Raw genomic sequence first — 25,854 nt, forward strand, 5'->3', positions numbered from 1 at the left:
AAATATTGGTTTATAGTGCTATGAATTCCCTTTTAATTATTACTTCAGTAAGCCAACAATTTTTAATATTTTCACATAAGCTCAAAATATTTTCTATCTTTAAAATTTATTTCTTCTTTGTTTTATGCACAACTTAAAGTGTGTTATTTGCTTTGAATGTTTTCCAGATAGCTTTCTGCTTTTGATTTTTTAAATTTGAAGTTCAGAGACACAGAAAAGAGACATATAGAGAGACAGGCAGCCAAAAATCTCCCATTCTCTGGTTCATTCCTCAAATGCCTGTCAAAGGGCTGGGCCAAGCCCAAGCCAGGAACCAGGAACGTAATCCGGGCCCTCCACATGGGTGGCAGGGACCCAACTACTTGAGCCATCATCTACTGCTTCTCAAGGTCACCCTGGGAACTGGAACTGGGAGTGGAGTCAGGACTTGAACCCATGCACTCCAGTATGGGATGTGGGTATCCTCAGCAGTGTCTCAACTGCTGTGCCAAACACCATATCTCAGTTATTGATTCTTTATTAATTTCATCACTGTCAAAGCTATTTGTATGGATCCTTTTCTAAAACCCTTGTTTTGTGGTGCAGAGTATTATCTGTCTTGGTAAGCATTCCGTGTGGGTTTGAGAGGAATATGCATTCTGCTGCCATCTGGGCAGACTTACAGAAATCTATTAGGTCTTGTTGATGATGTTCTGTCTACCCTGCCAATTACTGAGAGGGGAAATTGAAGTCACTCGCTACAATGGTGTAGTTGTTTATTTCCCCCTGCTATTTTTGCTTCATTCATTTTGAAGCACTGCTATTAAGTCAGAAACACTGAGGGATACTTGCTCTCTGGGTGAGCTGGCCCCTTTATCAATATCTCTGCATGTTCTCTGCCCTGAAATCCACTTTGTTGAATGTCAACATCATCACCTCAGATTTATTTTGAGGGATTGCTTGATATTGTTTTTTCCATGTTTATTCTAATCTGTGTCTTTTTATTTATAGTAGTTTTTTGTAACCACTACAGAATATCATTTATAGTTGGGTCTTTATTTATGCACTCATTTGATTTGTTCATTTACGTGAACAGCAAAGTGACACAGAGAGAGGAACAGAGATGGGGGAGAGGGAGAGAGAACTCTTTTTTCTGCTGGTGCACTCCCAGAATGCTCACAACGTAAAGGCTGTCGTGTCTGTGCAGGCAAAGGCCAGGATCCAGGAACTCCACTCGGGCCTACACACGGCTGGCAGGGGCCCCAGCAGGGCCAGCCTCTGCTGTCTGCCCAGGCACATCGGCAAGGAGCTGCATCGGAGGTACAGCAGCCATCACCCCAGCTGGGGCTCCTGCATGGCACGCTGGCACCACAATGGCAGCTGCAGGCGTTCCATTTGTACACTATCTCTTCCTCTCAATTGTAATCCAATGCCATTATCAACATGACTGTGAGTTTCTCATCTCGCTATTCATTTTCTGTTTGTCTCTTCTAGTCCTCTTCTTTCCATTTTCCCTATTTCTTTAATTTTTAAGATTCCTATTGTTTCCTTTGACTAGCAGCTGGCATACAAGGCGCTCAGTAGATATTTGATGAATCAAAGACCAGTGCTTTGTGCAGGAGTTGCTCTCTTATTTTCTTAGGCTAAATCCCAAGATAGGGGATTGATGTCAAAAGGCAAGCTAACACCCACATTTAACATTTTCTTCTTCCTACAAGTTTCCTTCCCTGTTTTTTTTTTTTCCTAAGACAAAATTTGCATCCAATAAGATGTAAAGAATTTACGTTCGCAACAGACAAGTTCTGACATGTGTGTACCTCTGTAGCCAACACCTCAACAGAGTCCCCACCTCCATCCACGGGTAGAAAATTCCCGTTAACCTGGAAGCTCCCTCGGGCCACTTTCCAGTCTCCTCCCCCTCCCCCAGAAGCATCCACTGCCTTAATCTCCATCCTTTAAATTATGTCCATGCTGGAACTTCCTAGAACCAAAATCAACATAAATGAAATTCATAAAATTCAACACAAAAGAAACAGCAGTTGCTCTTTCTTCTGGCTTTGCTTTTCACTGTGTTTTGTTTGGCTCTATAACCAGCACGCTGTTGAGAACTGTGTGTGTTACTGAGCACATCACATCTAATTTGTCGTGTACGGTGTTCCGCTGTGTGCGGACACAACAATTATTTGTATACAGTGATGGCCTTTGTTTCCAGTGTTTAGCTATTAAGAATAAAACTGCTGTGAACACATTTGTAAGACATTTTTTGGTCATTTCCCTGGGTTAATACCTACGAAAGGAAGTCCTCCATGCTAAGAGGGGCATGTTTAATCTGCAGGAAACTGTCAGTTTTCCAAAGTGGTCTTGCACTGATGAAAAGTTCCTGTTACCCTACATCCTTCCTAATGCTGGGTATTTTTCAGTTATTTTATATTTTAGCCATTCCCATTGCAATAAAATATATCTAGTCTTGGCTTTCATTTTGGTTTATTTGATGTTGATAGATATAGAGCACAAGTGAGTGTGCTTATCAGAAACCCCTTAACCACAAGCTCCCTATAAGGACACACACCAGGTTCAGCCCTGGAAACGCCTTCACAAGCTTGTCCTCAATAGCTGTGTGTCTTGCATGGTGTTAGCGCAATGCACTTAGAAAACACCAAGCAAATACATAGACAAGAATGGTGAAAGAGGCAACAAGCGCCCACAAGAACACTTCAGAATTACCAAGTCTTAGCATTTTTCCTAAGGTACTCAGATCGTTTTTAATACAAATAAAACAGAACCGCTGAAGTTGAATTTCCACTTTGTCCCACTCTAGTCCATTTTCCTCTCTCCAAGTAGAAATGAAAAACTGTCTAAAACTCCTGACAACCATTGGCACTCAACATCAGAATTCTTCAAGAATATCGGTGCCCCTGGGCTTTTTAAAAACAGAAATCAAATACTCTATAGGCCTTCTAAGGAATGAGTGCAATAAAGTAGTCTGTTTTGTAGAAACTCTGCTGGGAAAACAGAAACTCAACTAATATAGTTTAAATATTTCTTTGATTTCCCTTGTAAGCTTCAGTCTTTCAAACCCTCTTATCAGTCTATTTAAATAACTGAACATGTAAGTAGGATGATGGGAGGAAAAGCATGCACGACTTGGCATTAGTGTATTAGCTGAACAAAGGACTTTTGTTCTTCCTTTTCTAGTGGCCTGCAGAAGGTCGTGTTCCGTTCACACCCAGAATAAAATCCACAGCCCTCCAGTGGCCTGGGATGTCGGCTATGCGCTGGTCCTCATCCCATGCCCAGCTCGTGAGGTCCCGCCTTCCCCTGGCCCTGTCACTACCCACCGGCTCAAAAGCTGCCTTTCCACTCCTCAAACACTCCAAACGCACTCCCACGGCAGCCTCTCGGTGTTTGCTTGTTCCCCTCTTTTAGCAAATATTTACTCATTTTTTATTTATTTGGAAGACAGAACGACAAAGTGGGGGGGGGGCCAGGGGTTGGAGAGAGAGAAAGAATTGATCTCTCAGCCCCTGGTTCACTCCCCCAATGCTAGCAGCAGCCAGAGCTGGGCTAAGCGGAAGCCAGGAACCCAGGACGCCATCCTGGTCCCGATACGGGTGGCAAGGACCCAGTACCCGAGCCCTCTGCTACCTCCCACGTGCCTTAGCAGGAAGCTGGACCTTACACAGAGGCAGAGGTGGACCCAGTCCCGGGCACTCTGAATGCCTGCCCCACCCTGTTCACCTCTTTTGTGAACTCTTCTCTCAGGTTTTTCTCATGACTGACATCTTCTTGCCATTTAGGTCTCAGTCTGTTGTCATCTCCTCTGAGAAGCCCTCCCTGACCTCTGACCTCTGAATCCAGATTAGCATCCTGCCCCCGACCAAGTCACTCACCTTCTTGAAACTGTTTTTGTTTTTCTTTTTTCAAAACACTCACTACACATTGGAAGGACCTTGCTTCCTGCCAGGTTAGCAGGTCTCCTGTCTGCTCTCCAGCCCCGTGAGAGCAGGCGAGAGTGGGGACTTCTCTGACCTGTCCATCTCAGAGCCTCGTGGCCTATGGCCATGCCCCGTATTACTGAATGGGCAAAATTAGAGCAGCACGGGCAGTGCTTGCAGCCCGATACTTGATATTCCATATGTCCTGAGACGTGCAACACACGGTAGAAACATAAGCTAGTGTGCATACATCCCTCTCACGTGGAGCTTCCTCTACAATTAGCTACTTGTACCTAAAGACCTCTCCTCATTGCGTTGCTTTAAAGTTACACAGTAAAATCTGAAACCTCTGTGTTCAGACAGACTGGCAGTCTTGCTGGCTAAATCCCTACAGTGGCAGAGAGCGTCACAGGGCAAGTGGGAAGGAGTGGCGTGTCTGCCTGTGTCCGTGGGGTGTCCCTAAGATCACCAGGATTGGATAATGCGGGCTCAACCTTAAGGACCCAATGGATCCGATCACCTCACAGAAGCCCCACCTCTGAGCATCATAACTGTATTACGTTTCCACTCTTGGTGCCATTAACTGAAGATGTCCGGGGCCAAATACCTAAGTTCACAGGGACAAATAGTCAAAGCTACTGGTGGGGTCAAGCAGAGTCACAGCGGTGACAAATGACAAAGCACTGGTCAACGTCAGGCAGCCAGGCCAGCTGTGCGTGTGAGCCGGCCATCAAGAAGTCAGGATGCTGTCTTCCCAGAGACTGGGAGGCCGAGGTACCCCACCAAGGCAGTCCTGAGGCGTGAGAGAGCGCCAGAGCAGGATTCACAGCTCTGAGCCCTTTTTAAATAAAGGCTTTAAGAGAGGGAGGTCGGAGACTAGGGTCAGGTATGGGCGAGAACACGCAGTAAGTGCTTTGAGTAGCCTGGAGCCTTCTCAGGCAGGCACTTGAAGGAGGGCTCAGGTCATCTTAGGGATGCAGCCTTGAGCTATTGGAGTTTGTTTGTGTCTTTCAGTGTGGCAGAGAAGGGTGGATGATGCCATTTGGGCCAAGAGTCTGCAGTTTTCCTAGGCTGAGCTTGAGACCTACGGAGAAGAGGTCTCGGAGGACCTGGCTATGTAGTCCAGAGAATCTTCGTTGCCTCTCTCCTAAGTTCCACAGCTGTAGGCACAGTAACGGCAGCTTACTCGTGCTGAGTACTTACTGCAGGTCAGGCCTGATCCGGGAGCTGGCCAAACATTAGCTCACTGTTCACCGAGCAATGCAGGGGTAGGTCCTGCCATTATTACCCACAGTCACCGTGGTAGACGAGTGGCAGAGAGAGGTTAAGGAACTTGCTCCAGGCTTGGAACCCACGAATGCATAAGACAAGTTCTGCACACCACCGGAGCATGCAGAGCGCACACATTTAACCACCTGGTCTTCTCTCTGCCTAAATCTGGGCTCCACAAGGCTCTGCTCATGCATGCTGTGAGAGCTAATACCCCAGAAGCTTCTGTCCTCACCCGACTTGAGCGAAGCAACCAGGATCATCGTTCACATCAGCTTGGTAAGAGGCGGACTCTGCAACCTGGAGGTCCCTACGGCCTGGGGTGCAACCGAGAGCACCCAGCAACTCTCCTGGCCTCACCAGCCTTTGTTTTAGCTCCTGGGTCACAGATCTCAGAAGACAAAGAGATGCCATCCCAGGTAGCTCTCATGGCCCTGGACTCCGTTTCCACTCAAGGTCCTCATTCTGTCCCATCCCAGCAGTCTGTACTTCCCACCCAGCTTGCATCTTTTAAGAAATATATATTTATTTATTTGAAAGGTCAAGTGACAGAGGGAGAGAGAGAGAGTTACAGACACACAGAGAGATCTTCCACCTGTTAGTTCTCCATAAAGTGCCTGCAACAGCCAGGCCTGGGCCAGGTGAAAGCCAGGAGCCAGGAACTCCATCTGTGTCTCCCATATGGGTGACAAAACCCTACGACTTGGGCCATCACTGGCTGCCTCCCAGGTGCATCCACGGGCAGTTGGATTGGAACAGCAGAGCAGTCAGCCCTTGAACCAGGTACTCGGACATGGGCTGCAGGCACCTCATGGGGCTTAACCCACCCTGCCTCGATGCCCACCTCTCGCTTGCCCGCTTGACTACCACTCACAGCTCCCTGAGGATGGAGCCGCGGCTCAGAAGATGACCCCAGACACGGTGCTTGGCATACTGAGTCTCTTAAACCGAAGGAAACGGAGAAAACCACAGAAGTGCAAAGGTCGCTTCCTGACTGCTCAGTTTTCTCCCTAAAAGCCACGAAAAGACTTCTCCAAGTTAATTTCCCTCAAGGTGGGTCCTCTGTCCTGTACTCCAGAGCCATCCCATCCTGCGCTTGGAAGGAAGAGATGCTACACAGAGAGACCAGGAGGGATCTCAACAGACAGAGCTTAGCAGATTTCCCCCAGGAGTTTCTACCACATCACGCCCCCTTTGGCCAGCTATGCTCCTCCCCTACTCTTCACCACAACACACGCCTCTCCCCTGTTCTCTGAGGCGTCCCTCCTGAAGGCTTCTCCCCTCATAAAGCTTACATTAAGTGCCTTTGCTATACTTTTTCCTGAGGCAGGGGGCCCACCATGAGCCTTGAGACAGATGAGGAAAGACGTTGCTTTCTCTGCCCTGTCCTTGACATCTGTCAATGTTTCCTGTGTCAGCCTGAAGACCCGTGGCTCGGTCAGGAGTCCTGAACTCTTGCACACACTCTTCACTTAGGACCATGCAACTCTCACCAAATGACATCCCTCTCTACCTTGTTTTCTCCTATTTAACGTGGGAGGCATCCCTGACACCTTCTCAGTCCCACTGCACACTTCCCTAGCCCCCCAGACCTACCTAGGGGTGACACCTTCCCCCACTCATGGTAAGCATCATGGCTGACACTCCTATGATGCAAGGTTAGCAAGAGGAAAGAATAACAAACTATGTAATCAAAGTTTTCATTGACGACAGGGCCTTGAGAAATGAAGATCCCAGAGATCCAGAGAAAACTTGCTCATGTTCTGCTTAAACAAATGAATGAACAGCCCTGCAGAAACAGGACTCCACAAAGGATGATGATCCGATGGTCACAGAAGCAGTATCTGTGCATTTATCCTCTTCTGGGCCTCTTCCTAGTGTGCCAAGTGTCAGGGACAGGGCAGGCCCTGCCTGGAACGGGAGTCCTCAAGAGAAAAGGGAGAGCCTGTCCTCAACCTTCATGGCTGGCTCCGGGAGGGAGGGGTTCCAGTTTCCAAGGCCTGTACCGGGGAAGAGGAAAAGGAGGGCAGCAGGAGGGCAAAGACAGCTTCTTGGCCGGCGCCGCGGCTCACTAGGCTAATCCTCTGCCTTGCGGCGCGGGCATACCGGGTTCTAGTCCCGGTCGGGGCGCCGGATTCTGTCCCAGTTGCCCCTCTTCCAGGCCAGCTCTCTGCTGTGGCCAGGGAGTGCAGTGGAGGATGGCCCAAGTGCTTGGGCCCTGCACCCCATGGGAGACCAAGAGAAGTACCTGGCTCCTGCCATTGGATCAGCGTGGCGCGCCGGCCACGGCAGCCATTGGAGGGTGAACCAATGGCAAAGGAAGACCTTTCTCTCTCTCTCTCTCACTGTCCACTCTGCCTGTCAAAAAAAAAAAAAAAAAAAAAAAGACATCTTCCTTCGGAGGCCCTTCCAGTGACTTCCAGCCACAGCACAACACTTCGGGGTGTCATGTCCTGAGCCCCAATATCTAGCTGGCCTTTCTCTATATTCCATCCCAGCTCACTCACTCTGTAACAAGCATCTCTTAATATCCCAGCTGGCGCTTCCACCCTTAATTTCTCCATCTCAAAATCCACCCTCTCAAATACTTTATAAATTTTTTCATATGAAAGAGTGATGGGAGGGGTGATGGGGGGAGGAGGGAGGGGTGGTGAAGGGTGGGGGGGAAGGTATTCCATCTGCTGGTTCACTCCTCAAATGCCCATAACAGCTGGGGCTGGGCCAGGCCAACGCCAGGAGCCTGGAATTCCATGCAGTTCTCCCAAGTGGGTGGCTAGATCCCCAGTAATCTAGCCATCACCTGCTGCCTCTCAGGCGCATTGGCAGGAAGCTTATTGGAAGCAGAAGAGGCAGGACTCAACCCTGCGCTCCAGTATGGGATGAAGGCAAGTGGCAGCTTAGCCTGCTGTGCCATGGTACCCTCCCCAGTATCACTTGACTTACCTATTTTATATATACTTTGTTTTGTGCATAAAGATACATGATGATTTTTTCATTGTGTTGTAAAATTTGAAAATCAAATGAATTTCCTTTGTAACAATCATTTCTGTGTTCAGTTATACTTTTTTAAATGAATATAATTTCGTGTGTACAAGATGCTGTGCTAGGCTCACACATCACTGTCCATCCTTCATTTTACATCTCTGGATATCATTTTAAAGTATGCTAGTTTTCAATTAGTAAATAATAGTAAGCATCTGTTCACTAAGTAGTTCAATTCATGTTCATTTCTATCAGTTATTGTTATATTTGGTCTCCATTCTGCTTTCTTAATTTTGGCTCTCTGTTTTACACTCGCTTTATGTTTCATCTCTCCCTTTGTCTATAAAAGTTATGTTTCCTTTTAATTTTAATAATGCTAATGTTGCAAAAATGTTGACAACTGGTATATTCATCCACATGACTGACATTAACATAACCTTATTGTGCATTATCTTCTGGACTGGAAATTTTTTTTTAATTAAAAAAAATAATTTTAGAGGAAGAGAGAGAGAGACAGGCAAGCAGGCCTCCCATACACTAGTTCACTCTCTAAGTGCCTGCAAAAGCTGGAGCTGGGCCAAGCTGAAGCTGGGAACCAGGAACTTGGTCCAGGTTTTCCACAAGGGTGACAAGGACTCGGGGCTGCCTCCCAGTCTGTGTTTTATCGGGAAGTTGGAATCAGGAGCCAGACCCAGGCAGTGCTATGCAGGTGCCCGCGTCTTAACTGCTAGGCTAAATACAGGACATTCTTTCCTGGAGAGATGAAGTTGCAAATAACTTCTCTGTTTGTTTCAGAAACTTCCTGAAAATCCTTTTATCTGAACACATGGTTTATCTTGTTCTCTTGAGATCAAAAAACAATAGCCCTTTCTCCCTATTAAACTATGGATTTGTCAAATTATTGTTTATTCTTTGCACGAGTCACCCAAATACCCTTATCTCCACACACCCATCAAATCTGGACGACTGCAATACAAAGTGTGTCCAGTCACAGTCAGGGACTGAAACGCTCCCCTAGGACAAGAGCACAGGAAGGTCACTCTCTTCTGTCTTCCCCTTGGGAGCCTTCCCAGGGTGGGAATGGGCACACTTGGCTTTGCTCCATCTGCACGTAGTTTTCACATCTTCCATGGAGTCAGCAGCCAACAATAGTTTGCAGGAGCCCCTCAGAAGAGTTGGTTCAAGGATTACTTGAAGCTGAAGGTCTCTGAGATTCAACAGATTCTAGGGCGGAAAAGTCTTGTAGGAGCTTCCGTTATCTGAAAAAAAACCAACCACTTCCGGGAAAGGAGGGGGCTCTCCATTCTCTTCATGGCAGACCCATTGTGAGAAAGAAGAACCCAACCTGCACCTACTGCACACCCCAGCTCCAGAGTCATGCTCCTGCAGGAGAGGGAAATCACTCATCCTGGAGAGAACACCTTATCATGGATTCCTCACCTCCTGTGTGTTCTCCCGAAAATCCACTTAGCTTTCCAAATAGTTATTTGTTTTCCCCTAAGTGCCTTGCGGCGCCGGCACACCGGGTTCTAGTCCCGGTTGGGGTGCCGGATTCTGTCCCGGTTGCCCCTCTTCCAGGCCAGCTCTCTGCTGTGGCCAGGGAGTGCAGTGGAGGATGGCCCAGGTGCTTGGGCCCTGCACCCCATGGGAGACCAGGAAAAGCACCTGGCTCCTGCCATCGGATCAGCGCAGTGCGCTGGCCGTAGCGTGCCGGCCGGCCGCGGCGGCCATTGGAGGATGAACCAACGGTAAAGGAAGACCTTTCTCTCTGTCTCTCTCTCTCACTGTCCACTCTGTCTGTTAAAAAAAAAATGATATATAAATTGAAAACCCTAACTCCTTTGAGTTACTTATCACTGAGTTGGCCTACATATATGCACATTGTACATGTAAATAAACTGCTTTTCTTTTTCTTCTTGATAATATGTCATTAGTTTAATTTGCAGGCTATAGTGATAGAGTCTAAACAGGAAGAGAAGGTTTTTTTTTTCTCCTCTCCTACACTATCTTCTTTCTATTCTCCAGGCAATTAGTTACTCTTACAATTTTATGAATATATTTGAATTTATATTAAAAGTCCAGCTGCTTGCAAAAGACAAAAACTAAGCAAGTTGTGTTTCTCCTTGGTCCAAGTCCTTTCCTTGCTTTTGCTTATATAATATATGGAATTATAGAAATGATGATGATTTTACATCATCGTTGCTTTTCTCAAGAACTATTTTGGGGCGTGGCCGTTACACTCAGTGTGAAGCCACCGCCTGGATGCCCTCAGCTTCCTGGGATGGATCCCAGGCTCTGCTGTTTCAGCTTCCTGCTGATGGACCTGGCAGGCAGGCAGCAGGTGATGGCCCAGGTTCCCACGTGGAAGACCAGGTTGGAGTTTCAGCCTCCAGACCTCAGCCTGTTTCCGTCATGGCTGCTGTGGGCATTTGGGGAGTGAACCAGAAGATAGAGAATCTTTCTCTCTGTTTCTCCCTTTATCTGTTGCCTTTCAAATAAATGGACAAAAGAAAAATTATGTTTTGCTTTTGTATTAGTTTTGATGATAAGTATATAAACATCTGCAGTTGAAAATTTAATAAAATGTTTTATGTCATTGCTATCCTACCCTTTCTAGTATCTATTGATAGGATCTGGTGCTTTTAATCTAAAGATCTATTATTCGGGGCCGGCGCTGTGGCTCACTTGATTAATCCTCTGCCTGTGGTGCCGGCATCCCATGTGGGTACCAGGTTCTAGTCCCAGTTGCTCCTCTTCCAGTCCAGCTCTCTGCTGTGGCCCAGGAGGGAAGTGGAGGATGGCCCAAGTGCTTGGGCCCTGCACCTGCATGGGAGACCAGGAGGAAGCACCTGGCTCCTGGCTTTGGATCAGCATAGCTCCAGCCGTAGCAGCCATTTGGGGAGTGAACCAATGGAAGGAAGACCTTCCTGTATCTGTCAAATACATAAATAAATAAATAAGATCTATTATTCATTTTTTCCTTTATGTTCTCATTCAGAAATTGTTTTAAAAATTTGTATGTAATATCTTTGATATATTTAACTAAACCCTACCATGAAATTATATCGCTCTTAATCACTGCCAGTTTTCTGTTTTTTTTTTTTTTTTTTTTTTCCAATCCTTTCATTTTCCTTCTCTGAAATCCTTCCCTTTGATGAACTTATTTTATTTTGCTTGGTCTGTCCATTTTCATTTTCCTTAATAGAGAGAGATAGAGAGAGACAGACACAGAGAGAGTATCTGCTGCTTTACTTAACAGACACCACGACAGCTGGGGTTGAGCCTGGTCACAGCCAGGAGCTGGAAACTCAGTCTAGGTTTTCCACAAGTGAGTCCTTGAGCCCTAGCTGCTCCCTCCCAGGGTGTACATTGGCAGGAAGCTGTACAGAAGCACTGGAGCCGGGACTCAAAGCGTGCACTCAGCTACGGGATGCTGGCTTCCCAAGCTGAGCCTGAGCTGCTGCAGGCAAGCCTCCCTGCCCCCCATGCGTCAGGATGAGCAGCAGGAGGATGTCCTTACTCTCATATTCAGGAAAGGTGCCCACTTCTCCTGCCAGTAGAATGACCTCATGAATTTAAGTGCAAATCAGACACAGGCCATGTGAGGTCTACAAGAATTCAACTGGAAATTATTATAAACATTTCTTCCATCAGTTCCATGAATTTGAGAATATGTTAAAAATGAGCTCATCAGTCTGATGAGTCTTTATCCTTGGGCAGCAATTATATTTATGTCTTTAAAATTCCATCACATTCATGGGTTTAAGTTAGCAAGGACCAACGTAATGTGCTTCAAGAGGCAGGGGAGAGAAGCAAAAGGTGTTGAAAATATCTGAGGCCATGAGGTTTTGTAAAAGGAACAAGATATTTGTCAAAGATCCCTTAAAGGGGATTCTTAATATCTGCTGGATTTACAAATGCACGAGCCACACTTAAAGGCTAAGAAATAGCTAATTTACTTTTTAATTTTTTTTTTTTGACAGGCAGAGTTAGACAGTAAGAGAGACAGAGAGAAAGGTCTTCCTTCCGTTGGTTCACCCTCTAAATGGCTGCTACGGCCGGCGCGCTGCACTGATTCGAAGCCAGGAGCCAGGTGCTTCTCCTGGTCTCCCATGGGGTGCAGGGCCCAAGCACTTGGGCCATCCTCCACTGCACTCCCAGGCCATAGCAGAGAGCTGGCCTGGAAGAGGGGCAACCGGGACAGAATCCTGTGCCCCAACCGGGACTAGAACCCAGGGTGCCAGCGCCACAGGCGGAGGATTAGCCTAGTGAGCTGCGGCGCCGGCGAGCTAATTTACTTTTATACTTCTAACTTAAATAAATTAAATGCTAATTGTTATAAAATCTCTGAGTAGTATTTTCTGCATTAACTAATTTGAGGGCACACAAAACACTCACAGACACACACACACACACACACACACAGCCCTCACATAACTACATCCTTTTTTTTGTAGTGCTTCATCAAGCATTTACTGAGTCATTCAACACAGATTTATTAAGTGCCTGTTTCAGCCCATGTAAATGGGGAAGACATCGGGGATACAGCGAAAAATGAGGCAGCATATTAGCAATATGCTTACACAGACACACATTTTCCTATTTTTTGTAAATTTTAACCACAATTCATTTAGATGGCTTTCTTCTTCCCCACCAGTTGCCTGTTGTTGTTTTTTTTTTTCAACCTTTCCCTTTTTATTAAGTAGTGGTTGACTATTTGTGGACGTTGGTTTGACCTGGCTAAGGAAAAGATGAATTTGAGAAATACTGGCTTCGGGTTTTGTGGGATATATTTATGTGATTCATAGTTATTGATGTGCTCATCTAAGGTTTTTTGCTGACGGCTTTGCTGTGGAAATTGCTTCTCAATCGATTCCCAGTACCTACTGGGTCGACCTCTGGCGTTGGAACACAAGGTCAGAAGTGGTTTCAAAAATGAGACATGATCTTGACCCCACCAGTATGTGGGTCTGGGAGAAGACACAAGTCTGGGAATGCTCAGAGTTAGATGGTAGTCGGCGGAAAACTCTAACACCAAAGATCTCTGTCACTGAGACCCTACTCAGCAACATTACACACGGGACAATAAATCCAAACAATTTTATTTCTCTTTTGATAGAAATGGAGAATTTCAGGAATTGTGAATTCCTGGCATACATGCCACCATAGTACCAGCATAGTAAATCACATCCTAGGGTTATCTAACACATCCTGTCTTGATGAAGTCTTGGGAACCCAGACAAAACAGCACACAGAGCTGCCCTCAAAAGAGAAATTATCAACTCTAGGAGAAAAAACACTGAATTATCTTTCAATTCTCCTTCTAGAAAATGATGTTGTAAATCATAGTCACAGGAAGGAAAGATTAAGAGGTATGCCCATAAAAATGTAGATTAAAAAGTACTATATGGATATGAGTGATAATTTACCAACAAAAATGTTAACTGAGTTCACTTTATGACTTATGTGGTTTTCATCAACTTTCATATCATTTTGTGAGGGTGGGTGTTGTGATGCAGTGGGTGAAGCTGCCCCTTGGGACACCCACCTTCCATATCGGAGCGCTGGTTCACCGCCTGTCCACTCTACATCTATCCAGTTTACTACTACTGCATCTGGGAGGCAGCAAGTGATGACTCAAGAGCTTGGGTCCCCAGTATCCCCAGCACCCACCTGTAGGTCCCAGACGGAGGTCCTGGATCCTGACTTCAGCCTGGCCCAGCCCTGGCCACTGGAGTCAGTTGAGGAGTAACCAGCAGGTAGAAGATGTCTCTTTCTCTCTCTCTATGCTTTTCAAACAAATACAATAAATATTTTAAGTGATTTTAAATTTGTAATTTATGATTTTTTATAATTTGGTTTGTTGACTTATTTATTCTCTTATTCTAGATAAATGTTCAGTCTGTATCTAATTTTTTATCTGTAATTTTATATGCTTTTTCTTTTTAACAGGAGTTCTAACAGTTGTAAAAGCTTCAGACCACAAGAACCAGGACCTGTCACTAGTGTGGAACAAAGGCTGAAATTCCCGGGTTCATGCTTTCGCAGTGGGAGGTACCTGTCCCACCCTTGAGGAGTAACAGTGACATGCTTAGGTCTAGATTCTTACTTTATTTTCTTTCATCCCCCTAAATCTACAGACGTAATTCCCGTTGAATTTGGAGTACAGTATCACAGAAGACTGGCAATGGGGAAAGGAGAAGACACCAGAGCCACTGTGACGGGAAGGCCATCACATACAAAACCTGTGTGCATGGGCGTAGTGGGTGCAGGTTCGAGTCCTGGCTGCTCCACTCTCTGCTATGACCTGAGAAAGCAGTAGATGGCCCAAGTCCTTGGGCCCCTGCACCCATGTGGGAGACCCAGAGGAAGCTCCTGGTTCCTGGCTTTAGATTGGCGATGGAAGCCCTCTCTCTCCCTCCCTCCCTCCCTCCCTCCCTCCCTCCCTCTCTCTCTCTGCCTCTCCTTCTTTCTATGAAGAACTCTGACTTTCAAATAAATACATAAATCTTTAAAAAAAAAATGTGTGCCAGTGGAAGAAGATGCATTGTGTTTGCCTGCAGCTCATCTCAGCATCGCCTTGCTGCACATAAATGTGTGCTTCCTTGACTTTCCCCTTAAACTGGCTGGAATGTCAGCCTAAACTCTTCACAGAAGAGTTCTTTTTAAAAATGCATTTTTTTAATTTGAAAGGCAGAAAGAGAGAGAGAGAGAAAGAAATGAGAATCTTCCATCTACTGATTCACTTCTCAAATGGTTGCAACAGCCACGGCTGGGCCAGGCTGAAGCCAGAAGCCAGGAACTCCATCTGGGTCTCCCACACACGGGTAGCCTGTATCCAAGTACTTGAGCCATCATCTGCTGCTTCTCAGGGGCATTAGCAGAGAGCTGGATTGGAAGTGGAGCAGCTGGGACTCAAACTGGCACTCCAATAGGAAATGCTGGTGTTCCAAGTAGCTTGATCTGCTGTACCACAACCACCACCCCTAAAATAAAATCTTAAGCATAAACATATGTTCATTTTGATATCTGTATAGGAGTCACGATTTTATCTCTTTCAAAAATTATCTTTCAACAATGATCAGACTGTCACTGAAGGGAAGGATGGAGAGAGTAGAATGTTCCTTTCCTTGTAGATAATTTGCTTTTCCCCCTCTAGATAATTAAGACATTTTTCTTTATCGTTGAAGGTATGAAATGCCACCATAAATAAATGCTATTAGTTTGTTGTGATATGGAGAATTTAAAAATAAAGAAGACAACCTCTAATTAAAGCCAGGCAAAAAATTCAGCAATGATTATATTGACTGTTTTTTAATTATCTGGTTTAACAGAATTTATAAATGTTGCCAAATATTCTTGAACTTGTAACCAACTATCAATTATTTTACATTAAAAAATCAAGTAATATTAGAGTTAGACAAAGCCTTAGAGACATGAAAAGCTCATATTCTCATCCAGTTATTTACTTAATGCCCACTGGGTCTATTTTGGTCCATCCTAAGGGTATTATTATCTTGAATTTCAAGGGTAAATAAAAAATCCGATGTGTAATATGATGTTATTTTGCTCTCAGATTTCTTCTTCAGACAGGTTGAGATTGTAATATTGTCAACAACGCTCATGTGTCTTGTAATGATGCAATTTATAGCATTCTGAGGCTTAAAGGGTCACATGTTTAACATGCTCAGACTAAGTTTAAATAAAGCGGGGGTGCCTATTTTTAGTACACAAATGAAATGCTTCAAACCTGTTGTGTTCATGCATCTCCCCAAGACATTTTCTTCTGCACTGATTACTTAACATTCCTCTTCAAACACGAGCAGTCGTCTATTTTTTCTTCTGTAGAACACATAATGGAAAACACAGCAAGACTGAATCGTGTCAATAGCCAGGAATGGTCGGCACTCAAAAGTGTTTGGCAAATGCTGCCTTGATCTCATCTAAGACCCTCTCCTTACTACCAGAGTTAATCTTTTTAAAATGCAGATGTGCCAAAATACTATTTGGAAAATTTCCTTTAGGATGAAGTCTAATGTTAATTCCAAAAAAAAAAAAAAAAAAGGCAGAGGGAGGGAAACAGAAAATTCTCTTGTTGGAAAGATGCATAGATAGAAGTATAGATATCTCAATATTCTAAAAGAGAAACTATGAAACAAAGAATATATTGAATTGATTCAAATATATCACACTGAAGGTTGTACACGAAACACTAAAAACTGGGTGTTGAGGTTAAAGGTGATCTCAATATTCATATTTATAGCTGTCTACACTGTGCAATCTACTTAACAAGCTCAGATTAATGAAACAAGAGGCAGAGTAGTCTTGTGTAAGTAAAGATGTTACTGTGCAGTGACAGAGTTCAGGTTCCTCCGCACAGCATGAAGACATCTGCAACCCACAGCAGCCTGCCCGTGTCCACGTCCGTGCCCCCGTGCCCCCAGGCCCCTGGCAGCAGACACTGCAGTGCCACACGAGAGACAACACGGATTCCACACTGCTGGTGCGGGCACAGTCACCTTCCTGGATTCCGGTTTCTGCCTTGAGGAAATCTTCCCCGATGTCTCTCCATGGCACAAGTTGTATCTGCCGCGTTCTGCAAACACATCAGTGGAACTTGTCACCTCCCGGCTGTGAGTCTAGAGTTTTCTCCACTCGCCTGTGGGTTCACCTGGGGTGCTGGCCTCCTCTTGTGTCTCTGTCCCTCCGGGGTCAAAGCCTGAAAGTGCTCTCTGTTTGCTGACGGCATGAGCAGTCAGCAATCACATTCCAAACAAGATCCTGGGAACTTTATTCGTTGAGTTTCAAACTGTAGAGAGCACTTCCTGTGTCCTCCATAGAGCTGCTCTCCTAATTGACATCCTTTTCTGTGAGTTCGGTGAGAAAGCCGAATGTTGACTGTCTGTGCTGACAAAACCTCGCTTTTCTTCCAGAACAAACACAAGAAACACTCATTCACGTCTCTGGGGAGAAACTGGTTTCCTCATAAGAAATCTCCAGTGTATAAATAAAGGAAGCGATTTCTGAAACCTGCCGTGGAATCACATCTAGGTCAGAAATTATCATCCTTTTCTGTGTATCTCGTTTATTTTGGAGTGATTTATTATTCTGGCAAAAAAAGAAAAAAAAAAGACGCCCAGTGGGGGAATTAGCTCTTGCATGAAGGAAGTTGTTGGGGTCATAGTAAAAGGATTCTTGACTTCATGAAGGCCATCCCATGAATATTTCCTCACCTTCTGGGTTAGCTGGCAGTGATAGGTTTAATAATTATACAGTTTTTCCTCAGAAAACTTGAATCTCATGCCCCCCTCCCCTGCTCTGTCCCCTCTACCAAAGGTCATCTTCTTGTCATAAAACCCAGGAGGTCCAGGAGTCTTTGTACGGTGGGGTCAGACTGTGCCTCCCGAAAAGATATGTTGATGTCTTAATCCCCAGTACTTTATTTAGAAAGGTCGCCGTAGGTATAATTAGCTGAGATGAGATCACAGCAGCTGGGCTGGGCCTTTAATCCCACAGGACGGATGGCTTTCTAAGAAGAGGAGAGCAGACACCCAGGGAGGTGGAGATCGGGGTGATCCTCTACAGGACACCACGGATTGCCTGCGGCCACCAGAGGCTGGAAGAAGCATGGAAGGACCCTGCCCCAGAGACTTCCCCGAGAACACAGCCCTGTTGACACCTCGAGTCTAGATGTCTGCCCTACAGAACTCTGAGACCACAGATTTCTGCTGTTTGAGCCACACAGTCTGTAGGACAGTCATGTGTCACTGAGTGACAGAGACTACACTTGGAAAAATGCAACAGTAGACCCCACTGCCATTGTGTGACTGTCCTAGAGTGACATACACAAACTTAGATGGTGTTGCCAACAACTCACCCGGGCTACATGGTGTAGCCACCAGCCTGCGTGTGATCCACCGTTGACCAAACATTATACGCAGGTGTGACTTGACTGTGGCATGGAGCCCCAGAAAGCTAACACATATGGACAGATTCAACCCATTTTCAGGACGTTAGGTGTGGTTTTTGGTGAAAATGGGCCCAAATCCACATCTCCTGTTTTCAGTCAGTATGTTGTGGAGTAAGAGACAATTGTAACTCTTGAGTTATGATTTTCCTAGTTCTACCATAAATGTTGGCCGTGACTGTTCAGTCCTTAACTGTAGATGGTGGAACATAAATTTGCAGAGAGATGGACTTCTCTTTTCTCTTGATTTTCTATTTAACCTTCTGCAAGCTTGGTTTAAGTGTCAAGAACAAACCCAGTAGGGTTAAACGGGCTATAATTGTGTATTACCTTTCATACATTTATCCATCCTGATATACTGAGGAGTCAAGGTTTCTGCTTAGTAGCCTTTTAGAAAAAGCAAGCCTGGCTTTTTGGTTAGAAGCTAGAACAGTAGGAACAATGACCTCAAGTGGCACTGTAGTTCCCATCAAGGAATTTGGCCTTGTGGATGTCTTTTTGTGAGTGGCCACTTGTTACCTGGAAGAGGAAATGGAGATGAGGACAAATGATGAACTAAAAGAGAATAAAATGGACAGATCCGAACCAGGAATTCATTCCACTGCTTGTAAGCAATCAATCTGTGACATCCACGGAAAGCAAATGCTTGACATGAAGGCAGAAGAGGGTGGTGGTTAAGAGGACAGTGTTTGGAGCCAGACTTCTACTTTAAAATTCCGCATTCTGCCCTTTATCAGCCTTCAGAACCTGGATGACTCACAAAAGCTGTGCGTGCCTCAGTTGTCTCAAACAGCCAATGGGGATAAGAGTACCTTCCCTATAGGGTTGTTACTAGCATAAAAAATTCTTAGATTCCAAATTCAAGAGGAAAACAAAAAGCCACTAATTGTACTTCAAAATTATTTATTGAATATTTGAAAGGCAGAGACAGAAAGAGATGTTTCAGCCTCTGCTTCCTTCCCCAACTGCCTACAACAACCAGGGTTGGGCCAGGCTGAAGCCAGGAGCCCAGAACTCAATCCGGCTTCTACGTTTGGGTGGCAGGGTCCCAAGAACTTGGGCTATCATCTGCTGCCACCTAGGGTGTGCACTAGCAGGAAGCAGGAATTGGAGGCAGAGCCAGGATTAGGACACAGGCACTTCCATATAGAATGTGGGTGTCCCACCCAGTGTCTTGATTGCTGCACTGAATACCAGTGCTCACAGATACTGTGCCCTAGTTTGTACCAGGAACAAGTAACCACCAGAAAGGCGTTTTAAGTACACCCCAAAGTATGTCTGATAACTTACCCAAGCACTTTGATCTGACAGGGTGCCCGGCAGCCTTACACAACTGGCCAGGCCTCCAGACCTTGGCCAACAAGCCCTCAACCATTTGGAAGCCCACAGTCACTTACCACCACAAGCTCACAAGCAGCAAAGAGATCAGCTCTTTGCAAAGTCTCTCTTGGTTAGCAAGCGATAAATTCTGACTCTTGTTTCAGACAATTGAATGGTGGAAGCTGCCTTCAACCCTGTAAGAATAAACCTCTAAAGATGGAGCTTCAAAAATTTTGGTAGAAATGGAATTAAAGGGTAAGTTTATTTTGGTGCAAAAAATTTTGAAACAGTACCCATTTTTCTTGAAATTTTTGAAATGCCCTCAGACAGGTAGATGATGATGATGTTAAATAGGGAAGATAAAGTAGATCCCTTATACAGTGCAGTGAGCATTCAATAAACATTTATCATAGTTATGAAAAACTGTGGGAGGTGGGGCTGGTGCCATGGCTCACTTGGCTAATTCTCCGCCTGAGGCGCCACCATCCCATATGGGCCACCGGGTTCTAGTCCCGGCTGCTCATCTTCCAGTCCAGCTCTCTGCTGTGGCCCGGGAGGGCAGTGGAGGATGGCCCAAGTGCTTGGGCTCCTGTACCCACGTGGGAGACCAGGAGGAAGCACCTGGGTCATGGCTTCAGATTGGCATAGTTCCGGCTGTAGTGGCCATTTGGGGAGTGAACCAATGGAAGGAAGACCTTTCTCTCCGTTTTTCTCTCTCACTGTCTATAACTCTACCTCTCAAATAAATAAATAAAATAAAATAAAATAAAAAAACTGTGGGAGGGAGTAGGGTTTGGGTTCGTGGTTAAGATTCCAGCTGGAACACGTGCATCCCGTGCTGGAGTGGTCTGGGTTTGAGTCCTGCCTTCATTCTCAGTTCCTCCTTCCTGCTTCACACCAGCCTGGGAGATAGCAGGTTATGGTTCTGATATCTGGGTTCCTTTCACCCGCACGGGATACCTGGACAGAGTTCCCAGCTCCTGGCTTCGGCCTGATCCAATGATGGCTGTCACAAGCATTGGGGAGCGAACCAGAGGATGGGAACACTCTGTCCAATCAAAAAGGCAAACAAACAAACAAACTGCAGAAGCCCTGATGACCTGATAAGCCAGCAGGAGGAGAGAGAATACCAGAAGCGTACTATTCAAAATAGACTCCAGGATCAAGACGATCAAACTCCAGCTGCTGGCTGGCCACTTAGACACAGGTAAACTCCTTGCAGGACTGGCAAGCTCCAGGGACTACGTGCATCCTAGGGCTCGTTGGAAACAGAACTACTCCCCTTTATTTATGTAACATGGGTGGCTGCTTTGAATCTACCATGGCGGAGCTGCAGAGTTGGAACCCAGACTCCAAGGCCCACATAACCTAAAATGCTTCCCAGCTGGCATTTACGGAAGAAGTGAGTCCTGCTCTGCAAGGCTTAGGTGCTGCAAACATAAATGATGTCAACATGGGCAGCTGTGGATGTCAAAGGAAGCAGCGTGTGTCAGGCACACCGGAAACCCTTAATATGAAGAACCAGCCATCCACACAGTGGGCAGCAGCACAAGCTACAGTTCGGTTGTTTTTTTTTTTTTTACTTGAGCATGAATTCTCTTAGCTGGGACCTGACTCTTGAGTGTGGCCACAACACTTCCTTTCCCCGCTTTCTTTAAAATTAGACTGACCTTCACCTGCCTAGCTACTGTAGCCATTTTAAGTTTCACACTACAGCTGATCCAAGTATCAGGCATTACTATTTTAACAATTACTTTCTTCTAAGGGGTCACCTTATATCTCACAAATCTTCCTTGGTTCTAAGATTAAATGACTAAATATCCTTTTAGAAAGAGAACAGTAGGCATAGCATAGAATCATTATGTATGTGATTTCAATTTATTGCAGGCAGGTGCCACACAACGACATTTCCATCCATAGCATACCACATAGATGATGCTGGCACCATACGATCATAATGGAGTCGAAAAACTCCTCTCCCCCGTGACGTCATAGCACAGTGCCTTTCACTCTTAAGTGTGTGGTGACACTGGTATAAACAGACTTGCTGTGCTGCCAGTCATATGAAAGTATGGCACCGTTATGCACAGTGAAGAATGCTTGATGGTGATAACAAGCAGCGAGGTTACTGCTTTAATGTATTTATCAAGCTGTACTTTGTTATCATTATTTTAGGATGTACTTGTTATAAAAGAAAAACCGAGGGTGGCATTGTGGTGTAGCAGGTAAAGCCATCGCCTGTGATGCCAGCTTCCCCTATGGGTACTGGGTGGTGTCCCACCTGCTCTGCTTCCGATTCAGCTTCCTGCTAATCAGCTGTGAAAAGCAGCAGAGGGTGCCCCAAGTGGGCCCCTGGGTGAAGCTCCTGGTTCCTAACTTCAGCCTGGCTCAGCGCTGGCCATTGCAGCTCTCTGCAGAGTGAACCAGGGGATGGAAGATCTCCCTCTCTCTCTGCATCTCCCTCTCCCAACATAATTATGACTTCAGAATAAAAATAAACAAATCTTTTAAAAAATGAGAGAAAAAAAGGAAAGAAAAAGCAGTCCTGTGAAGCAGTGTGCTATGTTATGTTGGCAGCAGCCTCGGGCATTGTGTGTGTGCGTGCAAATATCCTGATTGCATCATTTCATCTTGTGCTTGATTTGATCTCACATTGTTTAGATCCTTATGGCCCTAGGGGCAGTAGGATGGACACACACACATACACACTCACTGTATAGTCTAGATGTGTAGTAGGCTATACCATCTAGGCCTACATATGCACACTCTGATGTTTGCCCAGTGACAAAATCCCCTAACAATGCATGTCTCAGGACACATCCAACTGTGGAGCCATGTGCCGTTGTAGTTACAAACACTCTTCCAGGATCTAGCAAAGGTGGAGTTTCTTTAATAAGGTGTAGAACAGCCTCCCTAGGGAGGAAATCTCAGAGCCTGCATCAGTGATAGGAGAAGGGGCAGAGAAAAGGCTTTGCGGCTGATTCAGTGACAAGTGCAAAGTCAGGTGCACCACCAGCTGTGTGTGAGACAGGCCAGGGCAGAGCCAGGTGAGTGGGCACTGAGCAGTGCCTCGTGGCAGGGAACATGCACACGGCTGAAGCTTTAAATCATGTCAGAAATGGGATCTGATTTATTTACTTGAAAAATGGCATTGGGTGCTCTTTGGGAAAATGGATGGATGACTAAGAGAATGAATGGTGAGTCAGTTTTCTGTGTTCATTATTGAGGAGTCGACAGGGAGTGGTTTAGTAACTCAGCTGAAATCAGGAGGCACGACAAGTACATCTGAACCTTCGCTGTGGGAAGGCTGGGCACCCTCAGTCAGGTCTTGCCTGGGCTGTGTACGCCAGAGGTGAACAGGGAAATGCCAACTGGTGAAGAACTGGCCTGAGACTGCTGCAGCAGGGACAACTCTCCTCCTAGGGCAGTCTTTAAAAAATCTGTTGTGCAAATTTTTAATTTATTATTTTTATTTATTTGAAAAGCAGAGAGAGAGAAAGCATCCATCTTTGGGTCCACTCCCCAAATACCCACAACAGCTCAAGCTGGGTCAGGCTGAATCCAGGGGCCAGGAACTCTTCCCAAGTCTACCAGTCTCCCATGTGGATGGCATGGACCCAGCTACTTGAGGCATCCTTTGCTGCCTCCCAGGGTGTGCATTAGCAGGGACCGGATCAGAAGCCGAGGTGAGACTCCAACTCAGGCACTCCGAGGTGGGATGTGTGCACCCAAAGCATGACTTAACTCACTGAGCATAATACCAGCCCCTGTTGTGCAAATATGTAATTAAACTTTTTAAGTTCTAGCTAGACACAGCCAGAAATACATTCAACTATGCAGAAATTTTTAGGGTCAAGTTTAAAAGAATACAGACAAGAGATAGCTTGTTGCGGGTGGGTGTTGTGGCACAGTGGATTAAACAGCCACTCAGGACAGCCACTACCCAGATCAGAGTGATGCTTTGAGTGCTGGCTCCCATGCTTCAACTCAGCTTCCTGCTACTATGGTTGGGAAGGCAGCAGATGATGCTTCAAGTATCTGTGAGACCTGCCATCCATGGGGCAGATACAGATGAAGGTCTGGGCTCCTGACTTTGGCCTGCCCAGCCCCATATTTGCAGACATTTGAGGAGTGCAATAGCAAATGAAAGATTTCCCTCTACCTCTACCCTCCCTCTTTGTCACTCTACTTTTCAAAATAAGTGAATAAATAAATCTTAAAATGAGAGAGAAAGAGAGAGAGCACTATCGCTGTTAATGTGTTTTTGTGAATTCTGGGAGGGTAGAATATACTTTGAAAATCATTTGCCCAGAAAGTCTTGACATTGTTCTTAAAATTAAATACCTAATACAGACTGAGCTCTTTGGCTATGTCTAGATACATAATTCGTTTGTCCATGTAGACATGCCTATCCACTACACTCATTCCATTGATATTAGTTGAGTAATGCATATTTTCAGGTACTTGTTATGTTTGGAGTACTGTGCTAGGCATATAACCCTTGCATCTTGTCCCCACAAACCCCTATAATTACTAATATTAGGAATAATCAGCAAGTGAGCTTAAAGAAGGAAGTCCTGCCACCTGTGACAACCCAAAGAAACTGCAAGGTATTAAGCTAAGTAAGCCAGACACGGAGACAGCACTGCATGATCTCACTGCTATGTGGAAGAACCGAATTCAGAGAACCCTGGAGAGGTGAAGGCTGTTTGCTGGCGAGGGGCAGAAGGGAGATGTTCGTCAGCGAATACAAAGTACCAGTCATGCAAGACGAGTCAGTTCTGGAAATCTAATGCATAGCCCTAGGACTGTAGTTAATAATCCTCTATTATGAACTTGAAATCTATTCGGGGTAGATTTAAATGTTCTCATCACACACAAACAGCAAATGGTAACTCTGTGACATAGGGAAGATGTCAATTAGTTCCAGTGTTGTGATTATTTCACAAAGTATCCACGCAGCAAAATCCAGTGGCACACCTTAATCGTACACATTTTTGTATCAATTATAGCCCAATAAAACTGGAAACAATGTGAAATGAGCGAAATCCTGAGACCTACTGAGAGCAGTGCTCATGGTGACTATTGGCTGCTATCACCACCATCAAGGTTGTGGGGAGCAGCCCGGACTGGACTGAGTTACTGGAATTAAGACTTATTCTATGCATCTGCTCTCCCACAATATGGCGCTGGGAGAGAAGTAAACAGCTTCCGCACAGCTGCCTCCAGTTCAACCAATAAACTGTAGGACTTGCTCCTGATTGGAGGAGAGCAGCGTACTCGGCGTGTGGGCAGCCGAGTTGGGATTGGCGGAGGAGGACTATAAAGGAGGAGAGAGACGGCATGCACCAGGAACATCTAAGGGGAACATCTAAGGGGAACACCTGTGCAGCCCCCGAGAGAACCGGCCGGCGGTGTGCCGCTCCCCTGCGGAAGTGGGGAATGTGGCCAGGGGAAACTGCCCTTCCACGGAGGTGGAAGGGATAGTAGCCAACCCGGGAAGAACCAGCAGCAAACCCGGGGAGGGCCGAGCAGACGAAAGAACAGCGCAGGGTCCTGTGTTGCTCCTCCACGAAGAGGGGGAGCGACATAATGGTGCCGTGACTCGGATATGAAGCCTAGGCAGGGCTTAGTGTCGTTCCTCCATGAAGAGGGGGAGCGACAAAGGTCATTACTATTACCGATGTCTTTATCACCACTGCTTCACAATTATTAACTCCATCAATAGATGAGGAAACAGAGGCGAGGGAAATTAAGTCACTTTCTCTGGGTCAAGTAAAAGGGTAAGGATTAGAATCGTGGAGTCACCCTTCAGAGCCACACTGAGCCACCAGACCCTCCCAGACCCACAGTGATGACCATCTGTCTGAAGATGCTGCTGCCGGCACCAAATATTTGCATGCATTGCCTGTATGAATGCATTCTGGATGTCCCTTTGCCATGTCTGATAGGCCAACACACACGTGTATGTATGCACACACAGACACACACACACAACTGTCTGCCTTCCAAGTTCTAGGTGTACTTGGGACATGCAATAAATCACAATAGATTCTCTGTGCTGAATGTGCTGTGTATGCCAGGGAAGAATCCACAAGCAGGCTTTTTAAACCTTTAAAAATACATTATAGGCCAGCGCCGCAGCTCACTAGGCTAATCCTCCGCCTTGCAGTGCCGGCACACCGGGTTCTAGTCCCGGTCGGGGCACCAGATTCTGTCCCGGTTGCTCCTCTTCCAGGCCAGCTCTCTGCTGTGGCCAGGGAGTACAGTGGAGGATGGCCCAAGTGCTTGGGCCCTGCACCCCATGGGAGACCAGGAGAAGCACCTGGCTCCTGCCTTCGGATCAGCGCGGTGCGCCGGCCGCAGCACGCCGGCCGCGGCGGCCATTGGAGGGTGAACCAA

At 45.9% G+C, this 25,854-nt stretch overlaps 1 long non-coding RNA gene across 1 annotated transcript; it reads left to right on the plus strand.

Moving 5' to 3' along the window:
* Positions 1-16,481: 16,481 nt before the first annotated feature.
* On the plus strand, positions 16,482-17,194 carry LOC138844269 (uncharacterized). Its single transcript, XR_011379821.1, has 2 exons — positions 16,482-16,798; positions 17,099-17,194. It is a non-coding gene; the product is annotated as an uncharacterized lncRNA (long non-coding RNA).
* The last annotated feature ends 8,660 nt before the right edge of the window (positions 17,195-25,854 follow it).

Source organism: Oryctolagus cuniculus, chromosome 11, assembly GCF_964237555.1.
Source record: "Oryctolagus cuniculus chromosome 11, mOryCun1.1, whole genome shotgun sequence".
In the NCBI taxonomy this organism is placed as follows: Eukaryota; Metazoa; Chordata; class Mammalia; order Lagomorpha; family Leporidae; genus Oryctolagus; species Oryctolagus cuniculus.